General features: G+C 43.0%; 1 protein-coding gene across 2 annotated transcripts in view; it reads right to left on the bottom strand.

The window, feature by feature from the left end:
• The window catches only part of LOC308477978 (gamma-aminobutyric acid receptor subunit pi-like), a 43936-nt gene extending 42798 nt beyond the window's left edge, over window positions 1-1138 (bottom strand). Inside the window, exon 1 of one of the 2 annotated variants that reach the window (XM_081007207.1) lies at window positions 978-1138. The gene's annotated coding sequence lies outside the window, so the exon portion shown is untranslated. The remainder of the gene's footprint in view (window positions 1-977) is intronic. The other variant, XM_081007208.1, reaches the window with a different exon arrangement.
• Window positions 1139-17162: the final 16024 nt, after the last annotated feature.

Genomic DNA, 17162 nt, shown 5'->3' with positions numbered 1-17162 from the left:
CTCCATTTAAACTATGTTGTATTTGTGTAACAAAACTCCTACATTGTATCTTCTTTCTTAAAAAAAAAAGTAAATGTATCTATTCATTAGGTTAGGTTTCTCTCCCCTGGAGTATTTGAAAGTAATATAACGATGCTGTGAATGTTAGCTTTTGGGTGCTGTGTAAGTCACAGTTCATCCAACATCAGTGACAAAACTCCTGCTGCAGATTTCAAACTTTGCCGAAATTCTTATGATAAAGCTACAACAAAACTGCAATAATTCTAATTGTAGTATAATGCTCATAATGTCTACATACATTAACAGTATTTTTTTTTTAAATTTAAAGATCTCTAGGAACATTGACACCACTTTCCCCCTCTTTCAAGGTACCTAAAATCTTTTTTTAAAGGCAATTAATGTACCTTCATAGTCAGATTTTATAATTTTATATCTTTGGCATATTCTTTAGATCTACTGTCATGCCGCTAATTTCTACCTGCATTTATGTTTTAAAAAGCAATTGGGCATTTCTGGAAGAAGAATTCATTCTTACACCATTTTCAAAAGAAACGTCACGACTGCTTCATGTTGTTTTTATATTTTTTAAAAAGCACATTCCCTAAATTGGCTGTTTTATTCTTCTGAGAATATAACCCCCATCACAAAACTGCAACGTGGCAATTACAAACTTACTACGGATGGAGCTCTGCCTGCACTTAATTGAAAGTAAGGCTGCAATTCCTACCCACTGAAATCAGTGGGGCTCAATGCACTGGATCAGGTTTGCGATCCTATTTCATAACCCGCTTCTTTCCCTTCCCCACCAGAGCCCACAGCAAACATGCAAACAATTCCAAACTCTGGAAGCGTTCAGAAAGTATTTTTAGGTTGCATTTAGGTTGCACTTATTGGGGACAAAATGGCATAGTGGGGCAAGTAACCCAGTCACACATCAGCAGGATAAGATAAGATGAGAAGAGTTGAGGGGGAGACACACTCACCTACAGAAGGGACGCACTGGGCATCTTGGCGCTGTTGCCGCAAGGACAGTCAGGACAATCCCAGCCCGCGAGAATCCGGCTCCAGGTGCTTCGCTTTCGACCTTCCGACGGAGCGGCGCCAGCTCCGCGCGCGGGGATCTGCCTCTGGCCAGCGCCTCGTGTCGCTGTGCGCGCAGCGAGCGAGCGGAGATGGCGGAAGGGGCGGGCAAGGGGCGGCACCGCGCCGTCCAGGCAGGAGGACGGACACCGCGCCGTCCATCTGCTCTGTCCGTCCCACCTCGCCGCAGGGAAGCAGCAGCAGCAGCGCCACAAGCTCTTGGGAACTGACGGAGGACAGAGGCGCAGAGACTTGGGGGGTCGGGGTGCTCCGACGGCCAAGCGGCGAACGCGCACAGGCGCACGACGTAGAGTTCGCTAGTGGTTCTCCGTGCTACAGTCCCCCTCTCTTTTCTTAGAGGATCAGGCCGGGGCCGGTTCCCTCAGTGTGGAGGCGTCGCCCCCTTGCAGTCCTTGTCCTTTGGTCTCCCCCCTGAACGCCCGGAAGGAGCCCCATGGAGCCCTGCGAGAAAAAGAAGGGGCAAAGCGTTGGTATCGTAGTAGCGCACCCTACAGAATCAAATAAAAGGATGGACGTTTTCCGCTATTGCCCCTGTACCGTGGAGTACCCTTCTCTCTGCCAGACCTGAAGCAGCGACCATCAGATATGTCTTGTAAAGACATATTTGTACGCACTGTCCCACAATACCGTACCATTTAAAACCCCTATGAACTCCCTGAATCCTTGCTTTTTTATACGCTGCTAGTTTTATGCTGTGTTTAGTTTTAAATGTATTGTTTGTTGCTTTTACGTTGCACACCGCTTAGATATTTGAAGCATTTTAGGCGGCTTATAAATGTTTTAAAATAAACAAACCGCAGTAGGGATCTATGGGAGCAATCAAACAATGATTTGCGGGGTGTCTGAAGGGACCCCCCCAAAAAAGAACAAACCCTCCACAATTTGGGTGCCTGTATTCCAAGGGTAGGGAGCAGGGTTTAGGTCAGATGTGGATCCCTCTGCTGGACGAAAATGCTTGTAAGGAGAGCCCAGGGCAGGTATTAATAATGAACCCTGCTGAGACCCTGGGAGCTGTCCATGGATGTTGGGTGCTGATCGCTGCCCTATTCAGCATGCCAGTTACTCCCGTATGCAGATATCTAGAGGTAGCAACTCCCATTGGTTCCTCCTTCCCTTTAATAGTTCTCCAGAACTATTCATTCACTGCTTTTTTACATTATTCTTTTTGTACCAATTGTGGTACCTTCAAGATGTTTTTGCTGGTCTCCCAAATCCTGTCTTCCCTCACCATTAGCCTTTCTGGTTAGGACTAAGGCTCAATTCACATGGCAGTTTATTTCATTTCCCCAGTGTTTCACTGTTAACTTCTGTATTATATTTGAGCTCTCACATGGTGCAAAAGCCACTTTTGAAAATCTAGTGCAAGTTTAGGGCTCGTTTCCATGTTAATTGGTTCTAGAAATAATACATTTGCAACCCTACCAACTCAGAAAATCACAAAAGTGAAAAAATTTAGGGAGCTATGTTGGCATACAGTTCTTTCCTGCCATTTTTGTGGATGGTTTGTGAGGAAACAGAAGCTCGCACATGCAGAAAGCGTGGGGGATTAGTGACGTTGTCCAGTGATGTCCATTGTGGTGCCATGCCACTGGTTTGAACGGCATCAGTGAAAGAGCCACTGCAACAGGTACTGTGAAAGTAGTGTTAGAAAATGTGGCAGACATGCTGTCATTATAATCCAGGAAAGTAATGCAATATTCAGCATGTACCCTAATAAAAATCCAAGAACACCTGGAGTGACAGGTTCTGTACCCTTGTTGTACGTGGTGTTAGGTTTCACTTCCTAAAACTGCTTTCCCAACCTGGTGCCCTCCAGATGTTTTAGACTACAACTCCCACCATCCTGACCATTGATTGTGTCTGCTGAGGCTCATGGGAACTGTAGTCCTAAACATCTGGAAGGCACCAGGTTGGGGAAGGCTGGCCTAAAGCCTTGTTGTTGCTGCTGCTGCTGCATCTGTGAACAGAAGAAATTTAAGAACTGTAAAATCCCACACGTGCTGCAGCTGATCCGATTATAAACAGAATGAAACATTGTACGCTCTATCTGTGCAGGGAAGAGCTTGTTCTTGCAGCACAGACTCTTTTCCTCTCTCTCTAAGTTCATGTCATTCATCAAGGAAAAAGACAGCTGTGACACCCCCTGGTTGGGCGGGGGAGAGAAAGCCCTCCAGTGATATTGAGCTTGTCCCAGCTACCAGCAAAATAGAGCAAAGCTGTGTGTCATGTAATTTTACAAAAGTAGCATTAAAAAAAAATGCATTACCAACTAGCATCCCCTCCCTGACCCACTTGCAGTGCTAGGTGGATTAACTTGTTTATCGATGGATTATCTATGATTCTGTGTTTGCCTCTTTTTTCTCTTAGAACCTCACAAAGGTTGGTTGCAGGAAAGGAGAAAGGCTCAACAGCATTGAAATATGGCTTCCTTTAGCCCTCTGGGGTGGTCTATGGGGGTGGGGGGGTGCTTCACCTGTTCTTTTGACTCCTTGATCCATCTATGTATCACAAATACATAGGGCAGGAGAGAGAGAGAGAGAGAGAGAGAGAGAGAGAGAGAGAGAATTCGAAAGAGTGTATTGATGGAGCCATTCTGATACTGGTGTTTACTGGTTCATTCCTAGACAACTCCTAGCAGTGATGCAGGCATGAGGGTGGGGTGGGGATCAAACAATATACTTTCTCCGGTGGGTCAGATTGCTGCTCACAACTATGGCATAGCCTGCCTCATATAACCAACATGCTCAAGTCTAATTAATACATGAAGGGGTTAAGACCATGGAGTAAGCTGTACTGCCAGGCTCACCTCACCTTGAGAGGAACTAAGTAAATCAAGCCTTTGTTCCCCTTCAAGTCTACCAGAGGACTGCAATGCATGAGGAGGTCTGAACTGGTTGCTGAAGCTCAGACCACATGGCTCTTATAAGCCACTCTTGAGTTCTTATACCAATCATTTGCTAACTTTCACCACCGTAACTAACCCAGCACTGAAGGGATATGCTGTTTTTAGACTTCTGAAGAAGAAGAAAAGCGCTGGTATAGCCTCATTTTAAGTTATGGCAGATTGTAAGGGAAATGAAAGTCTGGTTCCTGAAGGCTCTAGTACTTAACAAGATTTATATTCCAATATGATTGTTCATCCTTGAACTACACTCTTTTTCTTATATGTAGCACAGTCTATATTATTAGTTGCTTTTGAAGAATGATTACAATATTCAGTAGCCTGAAAGCTACATCCTTCAGTTACAATCTGTAGGATATTTAACCAGAAATATTATTAAAATAGACAATAAAAATGTCTGAAATAGTCACCTTCTTGAATAGTTTCCTGAGGAATGAGAACATACGAGATGTTGGGAGGTTGCTACCTGAATTCCACTTCCCTTGGAATTGAACCATACAGAATCTTATGATGTATATTTTGCCCTAGAAGGTTTGGTCAGAATCGAGTATACACTTCCAGAGTTAATGTTAAATACATTGTTTCTGGTAAATGAGCCACAATAGCTGCCAGAGGGCCATAGAAATTTGTGTCCCGGGCTTTTTAGACTCGTCAACATGAGTTTGACCAAACTGCAAGAGCCAATGGAAGACAGGAGTGCCTGGCGTGCTCTGGTCCATGGGGTCACGAAGAGTCGGACATGACTAAACGATTAAACAACAACAACCCATATACTGTCTGAAACCAAAGGGGTGCTTTGGTTGCCAGGTGCGGAATATATTGGCATTATCTTCAGCTCTCCTATCCCACTATTAATAGTCTGACTATAAGGCAACTTTCTTTGTTCCTATTGATTAGCAAATTTCAGACAGTCACAAAGGGCACCTAGAATGTGTGCAGATATAATTTGGCCATCAGATCATATACCTTATTCTGATGATGATATATTATTTATACCCCACCCATCTGGCTGGGTTTCCCCAGCCACTCTGAGTGGCTCCCAACAGATTAAAAACAGAATAAAGCATCAAACATTAAAAGCTTCCCTAAACAGGGCCGTCTTCAGATGTCTTCTAAAAGTCAGATAGTTATTTTCTTGACATCTGATGGGAGGGCATTCCACAGGGTGGGTGCCACTACTGAGAAGGCCCTCTGCCTGGTTCCCTGTAACCTCACTTCTCACAGTGAGGGAACTGCCAGAAGGCCCTTGGCGCTGGACCTCTGTGTCTGGGCTGAGCGATGGGGGTGGAGACATTCCTTCAGGTATACTGGGCCAAGGCTGTTTAGGGCTTTAAAGGTCAGCACCAACACTTTGAATTGTGCTCAGAAACATACTGGGAGCTGATGTAGGTCTTTCAGAACCGGTGTTATATGGTCTCAGTGGCTACTCCCAGTCACCAGTCTAGCTGCCTCATTCTGGATTAGTTGTAGTTTCTGGGTCACCTTCAAAGGTAGCCCCACGTAGAGTGTGTTGCAGTAGTCCAAGGGGCTTCACATTTTCGTTTGGCTTCATTTAAAATACACCATTAATCTGAAATCTTATTTAATATCCTTCCAGAAAAAGAATCAAGGGTATAAAGATAAAAGATAGTCAGACTGATTAACCTTGAATAAAAAAATAATCCTCCAAACACAAGGCATCTAGAGGATTGGATATAGATACAGCCAGCTTCCAAAGTCCCCAGTAAAAGCTAATGCAAATCAGTGTCTGCAGTGGTCTTCAATGCCATGCTGATTTATAGTCACATAATAACTGATGAAATAAAATGTATTATCCTCAGTGTCTGTCTGAATGAAATATGTAAGGAATTCTCACTCACTGGGTGAACAATGCCACAGAGTAATTATCTGTCAGTTGCTACTTGAGGAGTGAAGAATTCTTAATTGTGGTTGTAATTCTGAACCCAGTTAGTCATATTTCATTTCTACTGAAATCAAGGCACTTACTCACATAAAACACTAGGTGCAGTGTTTCACTAAGAATCCCTCCAGGTGTCTTTTTTTGTGCATTTGACTTGTGGTCATGAATCAGACTTTCAACACTTTTTGTACCTGCAAAAACTTTGGAGTGGACATAATTCTTTGTTTCCAATCTGCACGTGTCCCATAGCTTTCGGCTGAAATCCTGTAACTTTTATATAAACATGGGGCAGTGGTAGTAACTTGTCCTGCTTTTGTTGTGCTATAGAGTGCTCCTCCAGGTGGCATTGATACACTAACATTGAGGAAACGTAGCAGAACAACTAATAAAGAGGAATGGTATGTGGACAGTCAAGTATAAATCCACTCCTGGTGCACAATGATTGAGTCAATTACATGTTGCAGAAATTATCTGCAAAAAAATAAAATAAATCACCAGTCTGGAAAGGCCTCTAACTGAACTTCTTAAAAACAATTCCAGAACAGATGCAAACTGGGAAAGATCTTGACATCAAAGACTTGTTGAAAGAGGAAGGTCTTCAATAGGTGCTGAAGAGGTGACAGCATAAAGACCCAATTCCTACATTGTGTGGTACCTTAATTCTTGGTCATAAATTGAAAACAAAGCAGACTTTTTCTCCCCAGCATTCATTAAAAATAAAGGCACTGCACTCATCTCTCTTCCTCACACTGTTAGAACATTTTATTTGCACTTGTAGCTATATACTGTAGAATAAAGACCTTGCTATGCATATACTATAAGGTTTTCTATAGGATTTTCTATACATGCCCCCTCAGATATATAAACCCTATTGTCATGGGATTTACTCTCAGGTAAGTGTGTATGGGATTGCATCCCTGCTGGCTTGTTTTCATAAACCTCCCACTTCTTTCGCTTTGGGTAGAAATATAGTCCTGAGTTATGTTTCACTTTAGGAACGGACCATTTATTGTTGAGACCAGGAGTGTTGCAAAAGCAAAGAGCTCTCTTGCTGAAGGCTACAAATTTCAAAGGGAGAACTCTGAAGAGAGATGAATGCCGCCAGCCTGAGCAGAAAATATTTATCTTGCTGATTTTGAAGTATGTGTACAAACGGTAATATGACTACTGAGGAGAAAGAAAGTAATTGCAACTTTGTTCTAGTGCCTTGAGCTTCTGAAAATAAATCAAGCAAACACATACTGCCTCAGAAGAGCCTTAAAAACATAAGAAGAGTCCTGCTGCAACAGACGAAAGGCCCATCTAGTCCAAACTTCTGTTCTCATAGTGGCCAAATCGATGCCTATAGGGAGCCCAAAGGCCAGGCCTGAGGCCTATAACACTCTGTGCTTCCCCAGCAACCAGTATTCAGAGGAACACTAGCACTGATATTGGAGGTAATATAGCTGTCATGACAGCAAGCCCTTGATAGCTTTATTCTCTATTAATCTGTCACTGGTTAACTAATTAATTAATGTTAGGAATACCCTGAAAAGATAAAAAAAACTAATAATTGGAGACAACAAAGATCAAAAGTTACGGATGCAGTGGGGAAAGGCTGCTAAGTTAAAATGGACATACACAGACCATGCGGCAAGAGGTGACTCAGGCTGATGAAATAAATGACCACCCACGTGATGCATGGATGATCGAAACCTAACAAGAGGGCTTATAACAACAGAGAATGCTGGAGAGAACCTGAGGCAGTGGTGGACTTTGGGCTCTCAAATTTCAGTGACACCCTGTGCAATGCTAAAATATGACCCCGCCCCACCTGTTGTGCTCCGTTCTATAGCATTGTTGTGGTGCCCCCTGCAACACGATGGCCAGTACCGCTGAACCGGTCTTGCAACCCTAAACCCGCCTCTGCTTGAAGACGCATGTGTCCAAAGATGGATGTCAGATGCTGAAGAAGAAGTTGAAGTTGACAAACAAGCAACTGGCACTTTTAAAGCCATCCAAGCTGGTGGTAATCGCTGCATCTTGTGGTATGTGCTGTGTGCCTTATATAGTGCATGGGAAGAGCAGCTTGAAACACATTGCTAGTACAGTGTCTCTACTAGCCACATATATAGGATTCTGGATGCAATCTAAAGGCCCCAGAGTACTGCAAATGCTTCAAAGTGCCCAGAAAATTACAAGTGTTTTATTTATTTTTAACCAGAAAAGTTAACATTTTATGTCTATAATCCCTGTCAATTAAAAGCACAGTAGCTGCCAAGATGCAATTGCTAAAATCTTGCCCTGCCAACATTCCTGTGGTGGCCAAGAGCTATAAATATATAATTAGGGTGCTTTCATAGATGTTTGCTTGAACAATTTCTGTTACGCAAGCAAAGATTAGGTCCAAACTGACAGTCCTGAATTTTTAAAAATACGCCTGTAGAGCTGGATGTATTGGCAATGTTCTGTGTACCTTACACTACGTAGAATGAAAATCCTTATGAAAATCAACCAGTATTTTAGGGCAAATTTATTCCAATAAACACACTTTTTATTGTGCAGTCTTAACTAATGTACAGATTTTGCAAGCAATGCCTTTTTCTATGGCATTTTCACTAATATATTCATTTTCATGCACATTTCCCCTAATGTATGCATGTTTGTAAACACTGGTTGGTAGAAGCAGGGGCCGACCTTGGTAACATGTGGTCCTGTGTGAGGCTAGTTGATGCCCTCCCAGCACTGGCTCAAGCCTGGTAAACAAAGCGCTGGGCTTTGGGAAGGATGTGTGAGGCTCTGGCAGGGTTCTAGAGCCATCCCACCTCCTTCCCAAAGCTGGGCAAGCACTTACTGGGCTTTGGGAAGGAGACAGAAGGACTCCAAGAGCCTGTCAGAGCCCTCGTGCCTCCCTTGTTTTTCTTTCTCATGGCTCCTTCCTGAAGTTAGGCAAATGTTTATTGGGCTTTGAGAAGGCACCCTCCTCAGCTATGTGCCCTGTGCGACTGCACTGCTTGCCCTACCCTAAATCTGCCTCTGGTAGAAGAACTCCTCTAGTTTTGTGTCAGTGGACAGAGGCCAAATGGGTTTAGTATTTCAGTTTGGATGAGGTAGGCTGGACGGGAATAGTTTCACTGGCTTTAGCATAGACAAGGAAGAGGAAGGAGGGCAAAGTGTCATGTGGGCTGACTGTAACAGGCTGTAACAAAGAGGCAGAGCATGGCTGATTTCTCTGTTCTTAGACTCAAACTTGTTATGCCTCTGCGAGAAGCAAGTGACTCTCTTGGAATATACTGCGTTGTATATATGTGCAAATAAACCATATATCATACAGACACTACAGTCTCTGCTGTGCCTCATTGTCCGAAGGAAACACAGGTATAGTGCGCCTACAACCCCTGAAATCTCATACCACTTGTGAATAATGAGGTGGTGTGTTCCTTGGTGAAGTCAAACTATTGGAGAGTTACAGTATCAGATATGGCTGTATAAACCAATACAGGATAGACATGTTGCTGCTGGGGGAGAGGAAGGTGTCCAGTTGTGCTGCTGCAGATGCACCATGATATTTCTTCTTTCTGCACTCCTTCCAGCGGTTATTTCTCCTCTGGTCCCTGTTAGGGATACACAACCTGACTTTCTGTCTCCAGGCACTGCCTTCGTCTGCAAGGGATTCCCACATGACATGGTTAATGTTGCCACCTTCTTGTCATGTTTGCAGACATCTTTGTAATGCAGAGTTGGTCTGCCGACAGGCCTGGTATATGAAGCCAGTTCCCCATACAGCACATCCTTTTTATACAAAAACAAATCTAGAGGCGTCAGCTAGGGAGGCATTTACTAGCAAGAGCCTGCTCAATGGTCTGTATCGATGCTGCAACTAAATAAGACTCTTATTTGGTTATATATAACTGTGTGTTAGCGGGGAGGGAAACTTAAGCTGAAATGAAGTCATTACATTTAATTACGTTTACTATAAAATAGTCCCCGCTCAGCCCGGAAACCTCTATCTTTGCAGATAACAGGCATCAAGTTTAGAAGGCCTGTAAAACAGGACAGAATAGTTAGCAGGTGGATTTTCATTAATGGCATGTTGTGCTGAAATATTCGTTTTGTTTTGCCAGTACAAAAGGTTCTGCAGTTTTTTAAATAACAGAAGAATTAACCTGCGTATTTTATCATTTTATTGTTGTAATTTGCTTTGCGTTACCTTCCGTAAAATAAACACACAAATACACACACACACACACACACACACACACACACACACACATATATATATATATAGCCTAAGGATAGCAAAGTGGCACAGAGACAGTAATATAATATAAATAAGAATGCCAGATGGCAATTGCACTTTGGTGCACTTAATCCAGTATCCTGTTCTCACAGTGGCCAACCAGATACCCATGGAAAGCCTGTAAGCAGGACATGAGTGCCACAGTACTCTGCCCACCTGCGATTCCCAGCCTTCAGAGACTTACAATGGAGGTAGAACATAGCCATTGTGGCTAGTAGCAAGTGATGGAGGTGAAGGGATATAGCTTAAGCACTTCCACAATGAGGAAATCACTGCACCACACCAGCACCTCACGGAGGCCTCATGGGCACCCTTCTCCCAACAAAATACTTTCCAAAGCTTCCTGGCTCCTCGCTATCTCAATCTGCCTTAAACTGCACTTTTTCTTCATTTCTTTGCATGTATGTGCACACACCATAGATTACATAATCTGTAATGGGAATGGGTGGAGAATATACCTTTACCAAAATGTCTCTCCTGTGCATAGAGGTGTGTTCAGGAGCTTATTGTCATTCTTATCTAGATATCTGTCATTTTCCTAACAAAATTTGTCCCTGGCATGCTTTGCATCTGACGACGAAGGAATGTGAAGCATAATACTGTTGTTCAAACCTAAAACCATTTCACCATAACATAAAGGTGAACCCACAACAGTGTTCTTCTGAGATGTGTATCCAGGTTTTACTGGACTACAGGCTTGACTACTGTGCTGGTCCCGGGGGGAAGGTTACCGTTGGCGTAGTCAAAGTCCGGTCCTGGGTCACTGGTCTGCAAACAGTTCACAAGGAGCGAGGCGAGGTCTGAAGCAGAAAGCCGGGCAGGGACAGGAACACTGGAAGGTCAGGTCTGGGTCCGGGCAAGAGCAGGTACTCAACGACGTTGCTCCCACAACCTGGGACCGGGCTGACTGGCCTTTATCTTCTCTGAGGCCAGGGGCGGTCCCGGCCCCCAGGAGACCCGCCTCTTCTGGCCTTAAGGCGAGCACTCCTCCTGGGAGAAACCAGTTCCCTCCGCCTCTCTGCCCTAAGCCTTTGCAGTTCAGGAGAGGCTGGGGAGTTACTGGACCCAGGGGGAGACTCACCTTCCTCTGGCAGGGCCGGGAGAGGCGCACCTGTAGGCACTGTGTCCTTAATCACCTCCGGAGCTAGAGTGGAATCACCTGGTGCCTGCTCCTGAGGATCCGACACAGGTGCAGGCGCTTCAGATCCAAGGCCCCGCCCCAGCTCAGCCGGCCCTGGAGGCGGGGACTCTTGTGCAGGCTGGGGTTCCTCCGGTTCAGCCTCTGAATCGGATTCCCAGGCCATCACAACTACACACTGGAGCAAAATGTCTGTGGGAAATTTCAGTCAAACATAACTATGCATGAATGCTAGTTAGTACATGAAGGGGTTGAGATCATAGAGCTGTGTTCCTAGACTCAGCTAGGTCATGTCTCTTCTTCTTTGATTAGGGAGGAAGTGAAGCCTTCTTTTTGTGTTCCCTCTCTTTGCACCACACCATGTAACCCAACAAGGAAGTCACGTCTAAGCTTTGCTCCAAGCTTAGAGCACATGTTTGAAGCTTTCTTTCTGTATTTTCTACCCAAGAGTATTCTGCCTGCATGGGTAAATGCATGAATCTGACCTTTGGAACACTTCGTAAGTAAAGTATTTTAAATGATTAAAAAATAATAATCCTCCACTTAAAGGGGGACAGGTCTGGTACAACAAAGGGATAGGAAGGAAATCATGTAGCAGCCCCTACATTAATGGGAGACAGGCAAGTGTGAATCCACATTTTGCTGCAGTGTGGACAAGCCCTCAGTAAGAGGATGAACAGGGCATTTCAAGACTGCCGCTGTTTGGGGGTAGGATTCAATCACTTATCAGAAAATTCAGGTTGCAAAATCAAAGTTGATTTGGAGCTCTTGCACAACAAATCTGCTCCCCACCCCCCACCCTCTGCCAAAGAAAATTTCCCTTTTGCAATAAGGAAAGTGATTGGGAAATGCACTGGAAAGTGTGGGATATCATTTGTGTGACGTGGCATAATCTGACTGCCTTGCAAGCAAATCAGAACTGATGCTCAACCTATAGCTGATGTTGTCTAATCCCCCCGCAAACAAATCAGGATGAATACTCAACAGACAGGTCATCTGGAAGCAATCATACTTATAAATTTGCTTTCTCGATAAGCTGTACTCTGCACCTGCTGTACTTGCCAATTTTGCATGTAGCATCAAACAGACTGCATTAACTGCATTAATGTAATATGCTTCAGGATTTATGAAACAGCCAAACTGCAATCTCTATTTCCATATCTAATACTCAAGCAGCCTCAGGCAATGGAATAAGAGAAAAGAGGCAAATCATTTAGGGTTTCAGGTGATACTAAGGGAAGATATAACACAATTTATACAAAATGCATTTTACTCTTGATAGCTAAAACTTTTAAAGAAAATGTGTGGGGAAAGAAGATGAAAGATGTAAAAGAAATAAAGAAATTGCAGGACAAGCCTTTATAATACCTTAAATAGGTAAATATATATATGAATGCAGGCTAAAACAATTAAAGTTCCTCAAAAGAAATGTACGCTAAAATACTTTGAAAACATAGTGGACAATTTTTGGAGGCATCAAACTGTCTGACTCAACAAGTGTTAGTAATGTGCTTTGGAGCAAATTCAGGTCAATCCTGTGCATGATGGTTCAATGGCAAAGTCTGACATCTAAGCCTGCTCAGAAGTGGGTCCTACTGAGTTCAGAAAGACTTCCGGATAAGTGTGTTATTTTACATATCTATTTAGGATTGAATATATAAAGTGCTTAACAAAATGCAGTGATTTCACATACATACAATACCCTGCAGTATACTTGTCCCACAGACTTACCTGGAAAAGTATGGGTAAAAAAGAAAAGCATGTGATCATGGGTCCAGGAGAAAGGTTTTCTGAATAACAGGAGCCACTGTGCTCAAGACTCTGCATTGGTATCCGCAATATGAACTGCTAGGGCATATGGCGCCATTAGGAGGGTCCCATTGTTTATGGCCTTATACACTAACAATAAAACCTTGATCTTGGCTCAACACCATATTGGAAGCTAGTGCAATTGACTCTAACAAAAGTGTTGCACATTTGTTGCATATTTGTGAAAGGGCTACGGTTAGGGTGCTGCCACTAGCTGTAGCTTCCAGACCAATCTTAAAGGCAGCTCCACACAAAGCACCTGATCTGCTCCTGCCCGCAAGCAGATCCACTTTTTTTCTGCCTCTGTGATTTTGGCCATGATGGCAAAAAGAAAACAAGAGACAAAGGGCAGGTGGAGAGGTCCATGCATATGTCTTGTATGCATCTCTCCTGTGCGTATACATATCACAGTGTGCACACAACAGTCTGGGTTGGCCACAACCACCACTGGTCCCCAGAGGATTTTGGCCCTCAGGCCCAGAAAAGTTTAACACCCCTGCCATAATGCGAGAATCTGACCCGATCTGTGCTATACATCTAAAACAGTGTTGTACCACTTCAAACAGTCATGGCTTTCCCCAAAGAATCCTAGGAGTTGTAGTTTGTTAAGAGTGCGGAGAGTTGTTTAGGAGACCCCGTAGTCCCCTCACAGAATGATGATTCCCAGAGTTCTCTGGGAAGAGGGATTGATAGTTAAACCACTCTGAAATTTGTAGCTTTGTAAGGGCAGTGTTTAAAGTGGCATGATACTGCTTCAAATGTATAGTGCAGATGGGATCTAGGTAGGAAGATTTTAGGGTGAAGGCTTGCTTGTTCCTATGGGCCCCCCACAAAAGAGTCTAAGAATAAATGTCTGCTCTAATTTGACTGTACAGTATATGGTTTTTGCTCCAGCTTCGTATAGTGCAGAAGATGCTCCAGTCATGCTTTTCTTCTCCACTGTGAGGTAACAGATTCTCCATTATGAAAGGATCTTTCCTAAGGGGCTAGTAGATGTGTGATCATAAATAGATGCCGAAATGACTATTCTGTTAAAGCTGGGAGAGATTAATCCAGGAGTATATCATATAATTTTTCTCAAGGATAGAGATGCACAGCATCTTTATTTGTCCTGTGGTGCTGCATGACAGATCACACAAAACCAGGATAAATTGTCCCAGTGGCACTTGTACACTTGTATAATATTTGCTTAACATTTCACTACCATCTTCATTTCGCCTGTTCCCCCCTGCCCCAAATATCCAGGCTTTGGAAATTTGACAATGCAGCAGTGTTCAGAATCAACATGAGTTATGCCTGATGTTTCTTTTCAAGTTTATGCTTAACCCCCAAAAAAGGATCAATTGATTTCTCTCCACAGTAAATTGAAGCAATGTGAAAGATCAGCCAAATGGTGCATAAGCCACTTGCTTGCTTGATTGTTTCTGACTGGCAGTGTTACCCCTTAGGCATATCTTGCATTTGAATAGAGGAGCCCATCTAAACAATATAGAAAAGTAACATAAATGGAACATTGGAAAATTCCTTATTCCGCATCATACCATTGGTCCATTTAGCTCAGTAGTGTAGGGGATGGGCTCCTCTACACTGGGAGGAAACAGTTGCTGTTCAGGATTCAGAGAAGGGTCTTTCTCAACCCTATTTGGAGATGCTGAGGACTAAACCTGGGATTTTTTTGCACACAAGTGCTCTGTTGTGTCCTTTATCAATGAGCTAAAGCTATGGAACTTCTCTGCTCCCTCATATTAGTTAAAGTTATTGCTGTCTATTTTCACTGGGCTAGGGTCTAATCCATACAACAGGGGCTCCCAAACTGTGGCCCATGAACTACCACTGGTCCTGGAGCATCATTCAGCTGGCCTCCAGAAGGTTCCTGCAAGAGAATGTGGGCCTTAGACCCAGTATACGTGAAGGACTGTCTCCACCTCCATTGTTCAGCCTGGACACTGAGGTCCAGCTCCGAGGGCCTTCTGGCTGTTCCTTCACTGCAAGCAGTGAGGTGACAGGAAACCAGGCAGAGGGCCTTCTCGGTACTGGCGTCCGCCCTGTGGAACACCTTTCCATCAGATGTCAAGGAAATAAATAATTATCTGACTTGTAGAAGACATCTGAAGGCGGCCCTGTTTAGGGAAGTTTTTAATGTTTTTAATATTCTGTTGTGAGCCGCCTAGAGTGACTGGGGAAACCCAGCCAGATGGGTGGGGTATAAATATTATTATTATTATTATTATTAAACAGTTTCCCACCTTGTTGGTAAACGGCATGATTATATCTACTAGGATAGAATAGCATTTTTTCATTAAAATGACTATTTTCTTATTCAAATTATTATTATTCATGTCTTTTAACAGTCCATTTTAATTGCCAGAAGCTGACACGCGAGAAAATAATACTATTTTCATTCCAATCTGCTATTTTTCCTTTCCAGCTTTCCTTCATTTCTACATTTAAATACGGGTAAATCTTTCCATGTGGACTCCAACAGCAAGCTCAGCTGGGGAGTGCCAATGGGACTGAGAAGCAAGAGTGAATTGGAACGATGTATCCTGGAAAGATGGCATGTGGGACGTAGCTGGGCTGGCTATTTAGAAGACTCACACTGCAACATTTTCTTGTAGGTTCCTACTTGTTAATATGTACTGTGCTCCCCTTTTTACTTAAAGTGATCAGAGTTTGAAACCCAGGTACCTGGGTTCAGCAAGGAAGCAGGCTTCGGTGGTGATCCATCCTAACAGGATATTTTGTAGGGGAAATCCTTGAATAGGTTACTTGTAACAAGTAACTGGCACTTCATACACAATTCCTGTTTGCTGGATATTCAGCCGCCAGTGCAGAACAAAATGGATACTTGGTAATGTGAACTTCAACAGTTTCAATCATTTGTTCACGAGGCTGGAGAAATTTTAGACCCACTTCCCCATCCTCTGCTATCAGAATTATAGTTCAGGGATGTTGTATATTTCTTTAGTAACAAATACTTTGCTCAAAGGCTTTTAGCTGTGGTTTGACAGCAAGGAAAGGTCAATCAATAAAATAAAAAGGAATGTTTATTACATACATTTTTATGTAATAAACATTAAAACTGAAACTGCCTTGTGCCAAACTTTGAAAATAGAGAAGCAGTGTTTTCATTCATATTTAATTCCAGTAACAGATAGTTCAAGCTGCAGCTTCCACATCACTTACCTTCATGCTTAGACCCTTAGGGCACTTTAACTTTTGTTTCCGTTGAAAGAAATAGATAATTTGAAGAGTTGCTGTGCTATAGCATTAAAGTACTTCTTTAAGAATGTAATGCGTATCACACAATGAAGAATCACTGCAATGGTATACGCCATGGCATCGAGCTCTTCAACATTTAAAAATGTCTTAACTGGCAAGGCCAGGCCAAGAAATTTTGTTGCAACTTTTAGTGTAAGATTAAATTTGTTTTTATATGTTGCTAATAATATTTCTAAATATTTTTGGATGTTTTAAATATGTTGTTTTGCTGCACCCCACCCCTTTAAAAGGCCCTGAGCTTTTTTGGGAGATAGAACAGGGCAAATATAAATATAAATATAAATATAAGAATGAGATAAAGTCCAGAAAATATAGTTTTGCCCTGGAATGGTTGGTTCAAGGGTCTGCTGCTTTTTTTAAATGACTCCAACCACTTTCTCTTGCTATTCTTATTTATTTTAAATGTTCTAAGCTGCTTTTCAGAAGCACCCTCACACAAAGTGGCGTGTGAAACAAGGATAGAATAACAGATCAAGCGTACAGAGAAACTGCTTTGGAGCCTCAAGCTATTTATGGTCCCAATTTAAGGCAGTTGTGAAGAGTAAGGTTTCCAAGGCCCACTAAATGACAGAGTTTGATCCACTGGAAGAGAGGGGTCATAGTTTTAGAGCTGCCACCAAGAAGGCCCTTTCTTTTGTTCATGACAACCTGGCTGATATTAACAGCCAGCATTCAAGAAGGACTACTGAGGTAGTTCTTAGCATATGGTTGCCATATGTCCAGAATCTTCCAGACATAACTGGAATACTGC

This window comes from Podarcis pityusensis (genome assembly GCF_964106645.2).
Source record: "Podarcis pityusensis genome assembly, chromosome: 5".
In the NCBI taxonomy this organism is placed as follows: domain Eukaryota; kingdom Metazoa; phylum Chordata; class Lepidosauria; order Squamata; family Lacertidae; genus Podarcis; species Podarcis pityusensis.
Note: the sequence above shows the minus strand (reverse complement) of the source record. Positions and strands in the feature narration are given on the sequence as shown.